Here is a 16,105-nt window from a genome sequence, read left to right on the forward strand (position 1 = left end):
CGGAGCCCTTCACTATGGCGTCCCTCATAGCCTGAGTCGCTTTGGCACGTTAAACCCCCATAAACCAGAGCGTCAGATGAATGTCATGGTCGTATGAGTTATTGTGATTTAGTCGAGAGTCCGAAGTCATGAGTCATGACCGGAATCCTAACGAATGTGTTCATGACCAGAGTCATTGTCGGGGGAATTTTTGTTTTATTGGCATTAATGTCCCAGAGCAACTTAAGCTATGAGGAACGCCGTAGGGTAGGGCTCCGGAAATTTCGACCAACTGGGGTTCTTTAACGTGTACTGACTTCACACACTGCACGGGCTTCTAAAATTTCGCCTTCAGAGAAATTCAACCGGTTGCGGTCATCACTCATGATCATAAGTCATGGACATGAAATGGGTCAGAAAAAAAGCTGCTTCATGGTAACAAAATAGGTCGCAAAAAGTGCCGAGTCATTGGTCACACAATAGGTCACAAAAAAATTTTAGGCGGAGTTGAAGTGTCCACCGAGATGATCGAGATCTGAGAGCTACTGCAACCTTTCCCTTCGTCAATATGCATGCTTTCGCATTACTTCACGTAAAAGACTTAAGTGCCCTCAGAATTATCATTTTGTCACTCAGTTTCATTGCCACAAATTCTGTGTGGTTGGTTGGCCTCAAATAAAGATGGCACATACCCACTACGGCACAGTGGCCAAGACATTAAGCAACAAGTTTGCCTCCGTTGCTTCCTGTTTTCTTCATCATTTTTTGGTCCGCGTTCACTGCCAGAGACATTAGCGTCGTCATGTTGTTTTCTCTCGCCTCGTGACACCGCTAAGAACAAAGTCGCCACAATCGAATGCGTGTATCATTCAGACAACAGCACCAGGCTCGAAGTAGCTAGGGCAACTTACGCAGGATCCCAGCAGGACGCGTAGATCCCATCAAGAAATAAATCCTCGTCCGCTCTCCGCTCATTCCCTTCCATAGAGCTCTTTACGCCATCGCTAATCCTAGAAATGTGCGCCTATGTTGCGTAATGGCACTAAACACTGGTTGTAAGGAAAGAAAGGAAGAAAATAGCAACGTCCTTCTGCAATTGCGTCAAACGCTGTCGCGCCATGTGACATAAGCCGATTTTTCGATGGTGTGACCACAAAGCCAGCTTTCCAAGCGTGGCACGGCAGATGCAAACACAGCATCCGTTTCGGCACCCACAGCGGTTACTCATTATTGTTTTTTTTGTAACGCGAACAAAGAAAGTTTAGCAGCAATAATCAGACAGTACCCGGGAAGGACGCGCCGTTAATGCGCGTGGTATCTCCTAGGATTAGCGCCATTGAGCACAAAGTACCATTCTTGCCGCCTCGCGTGAGGGTTCCAATATAATGCTAATTGCGCAGCGCTCGATGACTGCAATATCTCCTCCCATTTACCCTTAGAAAGGGGATTAGCACATAATACATGGCGATGGGCTGTAGCAGCACACTTTTTTCGTTATGGCGCTGTGACATCCTTTTTTTTTCTTTTGCAGCAGTAAAACAAGTTGTTCTGAAGTTTGCACTGCGTGAGAGAAACCACTAGTCAGGATGAAACCAAAACTAACTGCTTTTACCATTAGCAGCGAATTGATGCTTTTTTTCAGTGGCGGTGGCTGCAGCTGCCACAAAAAATCTTCAGGAATGGTAGCTGGTCACCTTGCGGTGGCTGCGAAAGTGAAAATAACTCCGAAAACCTCCGAATATGGGCTGAAAAACTTTGTTCTTTACATTGCTGTGGCAGCGTGTCATCGGTGAGGTTTCGTGCCCTGAAGCGGCCCCCAGGTACATGAGAAGTGCTGTAGCGGACGGCTAGACATTTTAAGCGACCAGTAGGTGTTCTTTGTTGTCTATTTCCCACACGGAGCACACAAGGTTCTTTTCTCAATTTGAATGCGGGCACCGCGGTCCAGAAGCGCTGCCGACGCGTCTAACTCACCAGCAGGACCTCTAAGCTTTCGGTGCGAGTATGATTTTTTATACAATTTGGGCTGCATTTCCGGTTTCTCCGTAAGGCAATTACCTGACTCGTCGATAGGATAGTGGCGTCATCAGCACCATCAGAGCACTGCAATTTTCGCAGTCTGCTCCATTGGATTATTATACATGGTGTTTCATCTAAAATTTTACCCAATTTTTAAAAGTAAGCTTTTTCAGTTAGGTGAGCGCTTTTTTGCCGCATAACATTTTCAGCAATGAAGTACACCAAAATACAGCAAAGGCGTGCTAACTAGCAGGCTGGTTAACTAATACTGAATATTTAGCTTTTTATATATTACTGTTAGGCTCCTTAATTATTGAGAGCCGTGTAGCCCACCGTAAGTTGTATCCATATCAGTTTTTAGAATTTTGAAAACTTGGTTATAGCTCGGCGTTGGGCCTAATTAATTTAGACGACATCGCGCCAAAATACATGCGCTTTCGAGAAGCTTGGAGGCCGAAATTTGTTCTAGACTGCACGTAATCTCAACTGAAAGAATATAGTTTCAACCATTCTCAAAAATACCCATGGATCCGCGAGTGTTTAGCGTCTCTGAGAATCAGGGCTGTCGGGAAAATTTAGCATACAACCATAAAAAAATGCTCGTTATATTGGTTTAGACCTCTGTGTTGCAGATTTCTGAATCGAAGACGGCGCACCAGCTTATCACTTCTTACTTCCCAGGCTAATTTAATTTCCAAAAATTGAATTTCAAAGCACTACCTCATACACTGTATTAAGCCATGCACACGCCGAAAGCCTAAAATTGACTGGAATGCAGCACTTTAATATTTGTTCCACTTTGACAACCAGCTCTTGTAATTTCGTTTAATACAACCAGCGACGTGAAGCTTGAATATATTGCCACACTGCTCACATTCTGCGAGCGCCGCCATGCGGCCGAGCGGCATTACTGGGCTCGTGTGGGAGCGAAGAAGAGGACGTTCCCGTTCGAACGCGCGCTGCCGGGTTTCTGGCCTTCGGATTAAAAAAGCCCTTTTTCGTGCCGCCCTACGTTTGTCGGCGACATTTTGGTGGAGGTGCTGGGTATCGTTCCATGAACGCTCACCCTGAGGGCAACTCTGACGCTGATCAGCGACGCTTGGACACAGCACCCGTCCACAAAGCGAGCCGCCGCCTGCGAGGCCTGCAACCTGAGTGTCAGCCACTGACGAGGCCGGTGCGTACCATGACGTCTACTACAGGCAGTCAGACAGGCCAGCCTTCCGGCACTGTCCCGCCCGTTGTAGTTCTCACCCCTCGCTCACCACCATCCTTCCACGGCGATCGGTCAGAGGACGTCGAGGACTGGTTGTCCAGCTTTGACCGTGTGGACACTTTTAACCAGTGGGACGACGACCGAAAACTACGAAACGTCTATTTCTCGTTCCAAGACTCTGCGAAGACATGGTTCGAGAACCATGAGGCATCCTTTACGAACTGGGAAGCGTTCCGCCGTCAGTTGCTGGCTACCTTCAGTACAAACGCACGCAAGGAAAATGCCGAACTCGCCCTTCGCACAAGGTCACAGCAGGCGAACGAAAGCGTCGCTATGTTTATTGAAGACATGGCACGTCTTTTCAATCGGGCTGACCCTGCCATGCCAGAGGCTACCAAGGTGCGCCACATCATGCGTGGTGTGAAGGAGCAGCTCTTCGCTGGCCTCATACGAGACCCACCAAGAACCGTCGCTGACTTCGCTAAAGAAGCCACAGGCATGGAACGTTCCTTACAGGAACGCAGTGCGCAGTACGGTCGTCCGGGAAGTGTTGCGGCCAGCAACTATTGTGCGTCCCTGCCAGTCGCCGGGGACGAGGCTCTTCGGGAGCTTGTGCGCAGTGTAGTTCGCGAAGAACTGCGCAACCTCCGCTTAGATGCTCCACCTGCCAGTGTTGCAGCTGTAGCCGATGCCGTCCGCGAGAAAATTCGGCGAGCAGTCCAGCCACCACCGGCACCACAGCCGGAGCCGTACGCCAGCAGCTACAACGAAGCCCTACGGACACAGCAGCCGGATCCGTAGATCTTGAGCTACAGTGAAGCTCTGCGGAGACCTGCGCCAGTTCCACATGCGTTCCGCCCTGCTGCCGAACAAACGCAGGGGTACTTTCCCTCCGCCGAGCTGCGTGACCCGCGCCCTGTTCGAAAAGCTGACGTGTGGCGCACACCCAACAACCGGCCACTATGCTACCACTGCGGGGAGCCCGGTCATATCCTCCGCAACTGCCCCTACCGGCGAATGGGATTAAGAGGATTTCCACCGAGCGCACCTCGACCGCGCTATGGTGAGAGACCGCGAGACATTGAGCAGTACCTGGCCGATAATGTGCTGCCCTCAACGCCTCCACGACGCCAGTCTAGGTCGCCGTCTCCAAGACGAGTTCCTCCACCCAGTCATGCACCATCATCTGGCCAATTCAGAGGCACGTCTCCCCGCCGGGAAAACTGAAGACCGCGTCCTCTGGAGGTAGGACCGCCGCTGCCGCAGACAGTGAACAGCCTCCACCCGACGATTTTATGCGACGACCCCACCCGCCGACCTTAAAGACGATCCCACCGCCGACCTCACCGACGACCTCAGCGACGACCCCATCGACGACGGCACCAAAAATCTCGCCGACAAATTGTCAAACAATTGTTTCCGCCGCCGAAATTCTTGTTGCCGCCGATGGCTATGACGTATCTGCACTCGTCGATACCGGAGCCGACTTTTCTGTCATGAGTAGTAACCTAGCCGCAACCCTCAGAATAGTTCTAACACCTTGGCATGGGCCGCAGATACGCACAGCTGGTTGCCATGTAGTAACGCTGGTTGGCGTCTGCACCAGCCGTATAAAGATCCGCGGTGCAACTTTCACTGGCTCCTTCGCCGTGCTACGATAGTGCTCTAAAGAACTGATTCTCGGCATGGACTTCCTTAAAGAGCATGGGGCGGTCATCAACCTGCACGAGCAATTGGTATCGTTTTCGACACAGCGATCCGTTGATACCGACCCCGAGCCGCACAGCGCACCATTCCGCATCTCTGATGACCACACAACGATACCGCCGAGAGCAAGCAAGTTTGTCACAGTCCAGTGTGATACCAGCTCCGGTACTCGGGGCATTGCCGAAGCGAATATGTCGCTGCTACTGTCTCGGCAAGTTTGCGTTGCTCGCGCCCTTGTCGACCTTGCTCACGCGCGTACCACGCCGCTCTTAGTGACCAACTTTAGTTGTGAACCCCAACATTTGACGAAAAACACGGTGATTGCCCATATTGAATAACTTGGCGAGCATGCCGGCCAATGTGCCTTATCAACAACGGCCCCCGAAATAGCTGAACAGGACACTGCAACAGCCATTAGGACCGACATGAACCCTGACCTTCTGACCAATCAGAAACGCCGCGTGGAAAGCCTTATTGACTCTTTCCGCGACTGTTTTGCATCAGCATCCAAGGTTCTCCAGACGCCAATAACTAAGCACCGTATTATCGTCGACAGTGACCAGAGACCGCTATGTCAACGTCCTTATCGTGTTTCGTCGAAGGAGCGCGATGCTATCCGCCGCCAAGTCGCCGAAATGCTCCACGACGACGTCATACAACCATCGACGAGCCCCTGGGCGTCACCTGTTGTTCTCGTCGCAAAGAAGGACGGCAGCCTACGGTTCTGTGTAGATTATAGACGTCTCAATAACGTTACCAAAAAAGATGTCTATCCACTGCCGCGCATTGCTGACTCATTAGACCGCCTCCGCCATGCTACCTACTTTTCGTCCCTCGACCTTCGTAGCGGTTATTGGCAAATCGAGGTCGACGAACGTGACCGAGAAAAGACCGCCTTCGTTACTCCTGACTGACTGTACGAATTTAAGGTGCTTCCTTTCGGCTTCTATTCAGCCCCTGCCACGTTCCAACGTATGATGGACACCGTACTAACTGACCTGAAGTGGCAGTCCTGCCTTGTCTATCTCGACGACGTCGTGATTTTCTCCGACACGTTCGAGGAGCACCTGAAACGTTTGGGTGCAGTCTTCGAAGCAAATCGTTCTGCGGGTCTGTCTCTGAATCCTGAAAAGTGCCACTTCGCATTTCGGGAGCTCAAGTTTCTTGGCCACATTGTGAGCGCTCAGGGCGTTAGCCCCGACCCACAAAAGACCGCCGCCGTTGCTGCATTTCCCCAGCCAACAGATAAACGAAGCTTGCGGCGTTTCCTGGGGCTTTGCGCCTATTATCGGAGGTTCGTTCAAAACTTCTCCAAGCTCGCAGAGCCGCTGACTCGCCTGACAAAAGACTCCGAACCCTTTTTCTGGGGCCAAGATCAGGAAAAAGCTTTCATAGAGCTTAAGGCCCGCCTCCAATCTACGCCTATCCTTGCCCACTTCGACGAGCAGGCCGACACGGAACTGCACACAGATGCCAGCAATGTGGGCCTCGGTGCGGTGATTGTGCAGTGGCAAGACGGTGTGGAACGCGTGATCGCATACGCAAGTCGCACTTTGTCCCGTTCCGAACTGAATTATTCCACAACGGAAAAGGAGTGTCTCGCTGTTGTGTGGGCAATCACAAAATTTCGTCCATACTTGTACGGCCGCCCGTTTCGTGTCGTCAGCGATCATCACTCCTTGTGCTGGCTTGCGAACCTCAAAGATCCATCGGGCCGACTTGCACGGTGGAGCCTTCAGTTGCAAGAGTTCGACGTCACCATCGTGTATAAGTCGGGTCGGCAACATAGCGATGCAGACTGTCTCTCCCGAGCTCCTCTTCCGTGCCCACCAGATGAGTCCGACGACTATTCTGCTTTCCTCGGCACTGTCACCACATCCGACCTTGCCCACCACCAGAGGGCCGACTGCGAACTGCTGCCTCTAATCGAGTACCTTGAAGGAACCGCTCCGTCTCCGCCCAGACTCTTCTCGCGCGGACTTTCGTCGTTTTGCTTAATAGATGGAGTCCTCTACAAGAAAAACTACGGTCCGACCGACACTGCGTATCTCCTCGTTGTCCCAACCTTGCTTCGTAAGGAAGTTCTCGCTGCATGCCACGACGACCTTTCTTCTGGTCACCTCGGTTTTTCCAGAACATTGGGACGCCTCCGCCACAAGTACTACTGGCCACGGCTTGCTGCGGTCGTCCAACGCTACGTTCGAACCTGCCGTGAGTGTCAACGACGGAAGGTACCACCGACAAAACCGGCCGGCCTTCTGAAGCCAATTGATCCACCGCAAATCCCATTCCAACAAGTCGGCATGGACTTACTGGGCCCATTCCCGGTGTCCTCCATGGGAAACCGGTATATTGTTGTTTCCACGGACTACCTAAGCCGCTATTGTGAAACCAAGGATCTTCCCCGTGGCACCGCGGCTGAAATTGCACAGTTCTTTGTTCACCACATCGTGCTTCGCCACGGCGCCCCCGTGGTTGTATTAACTGACCGGGGAACCGCGTTTACGTCGGCTCTTACACACGAGGTCCTCCGTCTTAGTGGCACCAGTCATAGAAAAACGACTGCTTACCATCCTCAAACGAATGGACTTACTGAGAGGCTGAACAAGACCATCACAGATATGATGTCTATGTATGTCGACGCTGACCATCGCAACTGGGACGAAATACTTCCCTACATCACGTTTGCGTACAACACCGCCCTCCAAGAAACGACGCGCTTCACCCCCTTCCGTTTGGTGTATGGCCGAGATGCCCTGACCATGCTTGACGCCATGCTGCTCCCGGATTGTACCCCCTCGTCTGTCCCAGGCGCTGACCAATTCATTCGCGATGCAGAAGCCGCTCGCCACCTTGCTCGACAACGCATTCGCCACCAGCAGACAACTGACGCCCGGCGTTACAACCTCCGCCACAGGGAGGTGATTTACCAACCCGGCGAGCACGTCTGGGTATGGAGCCCTATACGTGTGCGCGGTCGCTCTGACAAGCTTCTGCGGCGCTACTTCGGCCCCTACGAGGTGCTACGTCAACTCAGCGATGTGGACTATGAAGTGTACCCGCAAGGAGTTGTCCGGTCTTCTCGCCCGCCCAAGTCTGAAGTCGTCCACGTGTCCCGCATGAAACCGTATTACGCCCGTTAGCCGCTCCCGGAGTTCACATTCAGTGCTGCCACCACACGCCATCGCACTTTCGGTGTCTCCACACTCTTTATCCCCCTTGCCGGAGGCATCGAGGCGATGCCTCTTGAAAGGAGGGGGGCAATGCCACACTGCTCACATTCTGCGAGCGCCGCCGTGCGGCCGAGCGGCATTACTGGGCTCGTGTGGGAGCGAAGAAGAGGACGTTCCCGTTCGAACGCGCGCTGCTGGGTTTCTGGCCTTCGGATTAAAAAAGCCCTTTTTCGTGCCGCCCTACGTTTGTCGGCGACAATATCAGACCATAATTATTACTCCAGTATTGGAAGCGAATGTTTTTTTAAACCTGCTTGATCATTTTATGTATACAAGACTGAGGAACGTTTTACCGACACACAAAATTTTCAACAATGCATCTCACGTCTAGTGACGTCACCCTGGTTGCATGGGCTAGAGACGTGACCACTGCAATCTATGAGTGTGTTACAGTGGGACAAAAATAATTCCCGCCAATGGTACATCTGTAAGGTAACGGTTAGTCACGACTACTTTATTCATTTATTCGAAAACCCAGAGCGCCACAAACGGCATTACAGTGGGGACACATTTGGCGGACTGTATTCTAATGGTTCAGTTTTTAATGAGCTGCTTGCAGTGAGCTACGCATCAAACATGTTCTGTTACCAAAGAGAAATGGAAGAAAACGCAGAGCTCAGAGCTAAGGCAAAAATCATCTTTGTGTTTTCCAACAAGTGCAAGTGACTAGCCTGTGAAATGAAGCAAATGTTTTAGAGCAGAAATAGCCACTGAAAGTATAATAAAAAAAATTTCTCGCCAATCTTCTTTCGTGATATCTGCACTCGCTACTGTACTGACATTTTTTTCTGTCATACACATGGCCCAGGTTATTTAGAGAGATATGGCTGAAACCTTTATCCTACATTGGACGTAACAAGGCTGACGATGATGATATTGAACCATTTATTGTTCTCAGCGGTCGCTCACCCCTCACACTGCAGAGTCTTAATCGATTGGTAATCCGATGGCTTCCAGGCATTCTTGTGTCAGTCGTTGCGGCGCAGCTTATTGCGCTAAGAAGCCATTCTGGAATTTATGAACCCAGCCGAAGGACCGGAACATTGGCGCTTCTCTTTTATTGCGTGTGTTGAAACCACGCACCCTCAATTCTTCCTCGCACGTTCCACAGTAGGAAAGATGAGTGACCGTATTTGGTGGGAGGGTTTGTTTGATAAAATACGGCGTTCGCAGTTGGCGTTGTGATGAAACAAAGTGTATGACCCAAGAAAACGAGCATTATCTCATCCGCCCAACCAACAGGATGGCTGCTTTTTACTTTTCCCCCTAAGTGCTATCGTAAAAGTACAGGAAGCGTTGAGTTGATGGCAGATGTTGCTTAACCATGCACAAAAACTACGCCCATTCACTACGCTTTCCAAAGGAATGGAGGCGTCATACGGATGCTTGTACTGTGTTTTTGTTTTTGGATGTAACCTGAGTTTGAAATAGCTTTGATCAATATGCGATCGCAGCAATACCATGACTACGCTGCTGCTAAATTTGAGTTCGAAAAGAGACGACATGGGACTGCCCCTCTGCTAATGCGTGCAAATGAATCTAAGGTGTTGACAGGAATGCGGGAGCAAGTGGCTAGTAGAGAGAAGAACCGGGAAAAACTTTATTCGGGCCAGAACAAAAGTAAAGTGAGATACTCCTCTTGCAACTGTAAGGTTCCGAGCAAGCCAGTATCAGTGCTTGAGATTTACACACGGTTAAGCGAGCGAAGGAAGAACCTGTATTCTTTACCTTTCTTTTCTCAAAGGACGCTCTTGATTCTCAAAGATGGTGGAAGATATCTACAACGGCTGCACAGCTACTGCGGTTCTTCAAAAAGTTAAAAATTAAGTTCCAATAAGAAAGGATGTTAGGCAGAGAAACAGAATCTCGTCAGTGCTATTTACGGCCTGTGTACAAGAGGTATTCAGAAGCCTATATTAGGAACAGTAGGGGATAACAGTTAATGGAGGGTACATTCGTAATATGCTGTTGGCTGATGTCATTGCCTTGGTAAGGCACTCAGGAGATGAACTGCAATGCATGATCAATGAGATATAGTAGTAGAGCCGAACGCTGGGTCTAAAAACTAATATGGAGAAAATCAAAGTTATCTTCAACAGTCTAGGAACAGAGCAGCAGTGCAAAAATTGCAATGAGGCGCCGGAGGTAGCAAAAAATTACGTCTACTTACGGCAGGTAGTGACAGCTGATCCGAATCATGAGAGGAAAATAACTAGAACGATAAGAATGGGGTGGAACCTAAATGACACGTTCTCTCAGATCATGAATGGCAATTTACCAATATCGGTCAATAGAAAAGTATACAACAGCTGTATCTTACCGGTACTCAACTACGGGCCAGAAACGTGGAGTCTAACGAAAAGAGTTCAGCTTAAGTTAAGGGCAACGCAGCGAGCCATGTAAAGAAAAATGATAGGCGTAATGTTAAGAGACCGGAAGCGGGCACAGTGGGTGGGGGAACAAACGCTGCTTAATCACATCCTAGTCAAAATCAAGGGGAAGAAATGGGCTTGGACATGGCATGTAATGCGAAAGCAAGATAACTGATCGTCGGTAAAATAACTGGACACGCAGAGCAGTCAAGCATAGCAGGATGCGGCGAGAGTTAAGTGGGCGAATCAGCTAAAGAAGATGGAAGGATAGGGCGGCCGCAGCTGGCGCATGACAAGGTTAATTAGGGAGGTATGAGAGAGGCCTTTTCCCTGCAGGCATGTAGTCAGGCAGAATAATAGTGATGATGCTGAGTGGATTACCGAATTATGGGACGCATTTCTAATCCTCTCCAACTGGTGAAACGTTAAACTCGTTTACAGTCTGATAGCTGAAATGGCGAATACACCACTGTATTCTACACATGTTTATGTCACAACCGTCCAATACATATCAAGTAAAACCACTCTAGGGATCAAGCTGTTATCGGCTACTGTAAGAATGATCACCGTAGTGTTTTTAGGGTATGTAATTTGAACCCGCAGTTTAAGCAGAATACACCGTTGTATGTTACTCTTCATTGTGCCCGGACTCCATCGTAAAGAGATTGCGTATCTTGGAAGAACTAATTCATTCTTGCCGTTATGTTTGGGAATTCCTTCTTAGCTGAAGCGGAATAGTCACGGATGACGCAAAATAAAACATAAAAGAGTGCTGTGCTCTTTTTCTTTAATCACATGAACAAGATAGCACAGCTCGGTACCTGAGAACGATCCCAACTGCTCCTTTGAGAGGAATTCAGAGTAAAGTTTACGAACCTACGCACAAAAAAGTAAAGTTACAACATTGAACAGATAACTGTTAATCAAATGCACGCACTAAATATGCTAACCAGAATTGAAAAATAGACACTAAAGAATGATGAGCTACTCTCGCAGTAAAGGTGAATATTCGGAATTATAGTAAATGGTTCGGAATAAAAAACAATCAGGAAGAAGATACAATGTCAAATCTCGTTTACATGTATCACCTAAAATACTTGCACGGCAACGAATGTCATTTCACGCATTCGCTAAAGGTCCATGAGTTGTTGCTTTGCATGTTCCAAAAGAAGCACAGGGCAGACAGTCAGGTAGTGGATATAGCTTGCAGTCTTTCAAGCAACAGCTATAAAATGCGAAAGATGCCATTGGCGTTGCAAAAATATTTGACTGCCCCGATTTCCTGTTTGTAATTTGTAGCCCTCGCCTAGGCCACACAATAATAGCTTTTGAAACTTAAAGTGCACAGTTCTCCTACTATATTCTGTATGCAATTGAAGCGCATTTGAGATGCTTTTCGTTTTATAGTTCCCGCAAAAGTATCTTATTCCTCAACTTTAAAGTTTCAAACACTTTAGGCATTCTCGCAGGAATACGGTTACCGGCATCGAAGCATTTTATTGTATCGCTTTGCGTGGCGAATCTTAATATTTTGATTTGTCTTTTGTTCTAATACGGCTCAGGTTGACGTTTATATTCTCGCTAAGCCTCTTTTTTCAGTGTGGACAATATGTATTCACTGACACGTTTTCTTTCGCTCTTATTGATACTTTCTGTTATACTTTGTCCTAAAGGGAACGCCTGAATATTCTTAGCGAGAAGGGTTGAGTAGGAGCGCCGGAGAAAATATCTCGAGGTCATAGGAGACTGTCTCAAGCGGTTGACCCCGGCACAAAGTTTTGGCATAGTGCTGTCACAGCCAAGTGAACTCTATCCTCTCTTCTCTGTTCTGACTTAGGTTTCTTGAGGGTGAGAAGCAGCTAGCGAGTCGTGTTGTGAAACAACGTTCTTCGACATCTGCACACCAAAAAGGGCAGATTTTGTTGCTCTGTCAGCCAGAACAGAGAGAGTTCCCATGATCGCTGAACCAGAAAGCGCAGGAATCTGCTGGATCTATCACCTGAGATTGGCCTTTCACGATTGTTGTGCGGGCTTGTGTTTATGCGTAAGAACAAAATAGGCACGTTGTACCCTGTACGTAATGCAGGCTCCAGAACATGCTTGACTGCACCGTCACGCATCGGCGCACAACGAATCAGTGAACGCAAACGTGGCCCCTTTATTGCTGCAGACCACCCGCTGTTTTCCCAAACTAGGTTACGTAGAAGATAAAATGTGTAAGTTGGGGGGGGGGGGGGGTGTTGCGAAAGCTAAGAAGTGTTATATGCGCAGCGGCTTCCACCCAGGGTCATGTATACTGCCCAACTTAGCAAAACGTGTCCACTAACTTTGTGTTCGTGACGTTTTATAGTTGGTGCTCCTAGCATTTATAAAGATTGAACTTCTTTCGGGATGACTTGAAGCGTACCCACTTACGGAGTTCCTCGCACTGTACTTCATTCTATGAATATCTTGGGCCTCCCGGCATTATATCGAGAACGAAAACCTGGTCGTCCCAACGGTTCGTATTTCTGTGAAAAGCCATAACTTTGCTCCGGGCATCGTGCATCACGCTGCCAAACTTACACATCTATAGCTACTCTGATCGCTCTCTTCACCGCCCAGAAATATTTAGGTTAGAGACAATAAAATAGGTGAAGAGTGCTTATTGAGTCCTACGCATGAAATGATATTCCTGATTGGCCTGATAAGAGAATTGCGTGCCATTGTTTCGCAGCTGTTCTCTTATTTGAAATTAGTGTTCAGAACTTTATTCAAGGGAACATTTTTGTCTTAAAAGTTATCGCAAAAAACGGTACTTACGGTGAACACGACACAAGCGCGTCTGTTGCCCTTTTATTCCTGTTTCATTCTGAGCCGGAAGCTGTGAAGCACATGAAAAATAAAACAGCACAGCTTCATGCATTCACGAACTTTATATTTCCGCGCTCATTCCAACAATTTGATACAGTCTCCATATATGGGATGGTATCCACTGCCATCCAAGGCGCGATGTCGTGTGGACGCAATGATACATGCCATTGAAAGAATTCAGGAGAAAGACTGACAATTTAAAACTATGCTATCAACGACAGCACCGCAATCTTAATGAAAGTTTTGCTTCTCCTGATTCTACTTCTACTTTGCTGACTAAGAAAGACTGCTCTATACATAGGTAACGGGCATAGCTTAAACTGCGTAAAACAACAGTCTAAGTTGCCTACCTGTATTGACGCATGTTGGAACGCACCAGTGAATGTTCGGGTACTGTAAACTCATTGCGATGGCAAGGAGGAGGTAACCTGGAACTGACTACCAGGCTTGAGGAGACCTCTCGCTGAGGATGGCGTACCCAAGCAGCGCAGGTAATCAGTCCAATATTAGGAACATATTGCCAAGGACTGGTCCCGCAAAGGACAAGAGTGAAATCATCCATTTGCAATATTGGGCTGATTACCTGTGCTGCTCTGCGTACGTGCTGAAGACGGCCAGGCAATAGCTGCAGTCTACGCGTGATAAGGTTTTTCTCAACCGCATTGCCTACAGGCGCACAGAGAAAAGGGCATACAAGCCCTAGCTTTTGGGAGGCATTCTTTAATCGCCGTATACCGGGCTTGTCAGTAGGCGAATACGTTGTAGAAGACAGTTTGAGAGCGGTTTCCTCTCTTGTTGCGGACGCAGCGTCAGAAACAAGCACGGGAAAACTACAGCGGACCAGACCTCGCCCCAAGCCGAGCATACACCACTTAAACCCGCAGTCGCTGTCCCGCCACACAACACGAATCCAGCGTTAAACTTCCTGTGGCACGACTGTTCAAGCACGTTAGCGTATTATTGACCTGTTATAATCTTTGTCGTCACGTAGCTCTATTGTGTGAGTTGTTGCTTGGGCTTCGCCAGGCAGCTTATAGCCAGCTTTTTGCCCTGACATGAAGTTTTCGGAAAATTAATAAATTAGAAGAATGAAATGGCCTATAAGAAAAGAAAAAAATGTTTCTTAATTACAAGGTAGTACTTAGGAGCGCGCTGTCGACTCTTCAGCAAATGAGTAAGAGAGCGTGCTGCAATGTACAGTCGCGAACAACAGTCTCTGGGCCACATGCTCCATAAATTAAGGCGCAAGCTGCATTATTAGCCGGTTGCTGGTGACCACATTTCTGGGGGTGTTTCGTCTCCACAAGTGTGATATCCATCCAAATGATAATAGTAGAACTATCGCCCTCGTTTACGCCCCACGTGGTGCATATGCTTTTGTCCCCGACTTAAACATCACTATGCAATTTTTTTTAGATAGAGCCTCAATATATTGAGACGCCTTCCTTAGCTGTCTCTGTAAAAAGACCGTAGCTTCGCTCCCGGCTCTTGGAACCGGCTCGCAGTTTTTCCAGAAATTTACAGTTGCTTTTTGCGGAGGTAGTAAAAAACGTATAAATGAGTGATTTTTCTCTTCAAATGAGTCCTGAATACGCGAAGTTCTAGGACCAAATGCGAGAATGCTGCTTAGCGTACGTGGTTTCCTTGTCCCGAATTGGGAGTAAGTGTTCAAAGGAGCTGTCTGATTTTAGAATTGTCCTTAGTTACACCTTGGTTAAGCAGGAACTCAGAGCGATGAGAACCGCAGCGGTGGCCTAGTGGTTTGAGTCGCATGCCGGAGGTGCGAGGTTCAATCCCTAGTGCCTCCGGGTACCCACCGGTGATGCAGTGCGTAGAAACTCTCCCCTGTCTGGTGCTCGGCTTATTCAGGGTGAAATGCTAGGGAAATGGGTCATTGATCCCAACTTGAGTAGAAGATAAAACCTTGTGTCATGGCAGTCTTCGGCCCCAGATGATCTTGTGCCATAAAAATTAACCATCGTTATCAGAGCGACGAGGAGCCGCTTGTAGGAATTAGGCCTCGAGAGTTTGCACCTAATAGTAAAATACAGTTTTGTCAATTGAAAGAGGACATATATAAATCAATGATCTTGCATTTGTTTTTAGGTAACCACACTTATCTGCTTTCGTTTTCAATTTACGTTAATTATTTCAATACTCTAGATAGTTTCTCAGTAAAAGATAATGCAGCAACGTCCGACTGTTTACAATGCAGCAGTAGCAGTCAACGTTTTCTCTGCCATTGCGAAATAGGCGTCGCTGCCCCATCGTAGACGACTTTCTCGTCAAGCGCAGAGCGAGTTGTGCAGCAAAGCTTGCGTACTGCTAAACATGCAAGGTGCGGTTTGGTTTATGGTTTATGGTTGTTTAATGCCCCGAAGCGACTCAGGCTATGAGAGACGCCGTAGTGGAGGACCCCGGAAATTTCGCCCACCTGTTGTTCTTTTACCAGCACTGACATCGCAAAGTACACGAGCGTCTAGAATATCGCCTCCGTCGAAATAACGGGCCGGATGATAACGTTCTGGCTACCTCATGGAAACGGCACTCCAACGACGGCCTCACTAATGGTTTTAGAGAAGAGAAGTTAAAAACTAATAGAAGGAAGGAGAACAGCTTTTAAACCATCCTTACTAAAATAAACCGCGCTCTAGAATTTCACCTTTAAGCTTGTTGCTCGAAGGGCGTATGAAATTTTAGATTTACACTATTAACACTGGATATCC

The sequence above is a fragment of the Amblyomma americanum genome, chromosome 11 (genome assembly GCF_052857255.1).
Source record: "Amblyomma americanum isolate KBUSLIRL-KWMA chromosome 11, ASM5285725v1, whole genome shotgun sequence".
NCBI lineage: Eukaryota > Metazoa > Arthropoda > Arachnida > Ixodida > Ixodidae > Amblyomma > Amblyomma americanum.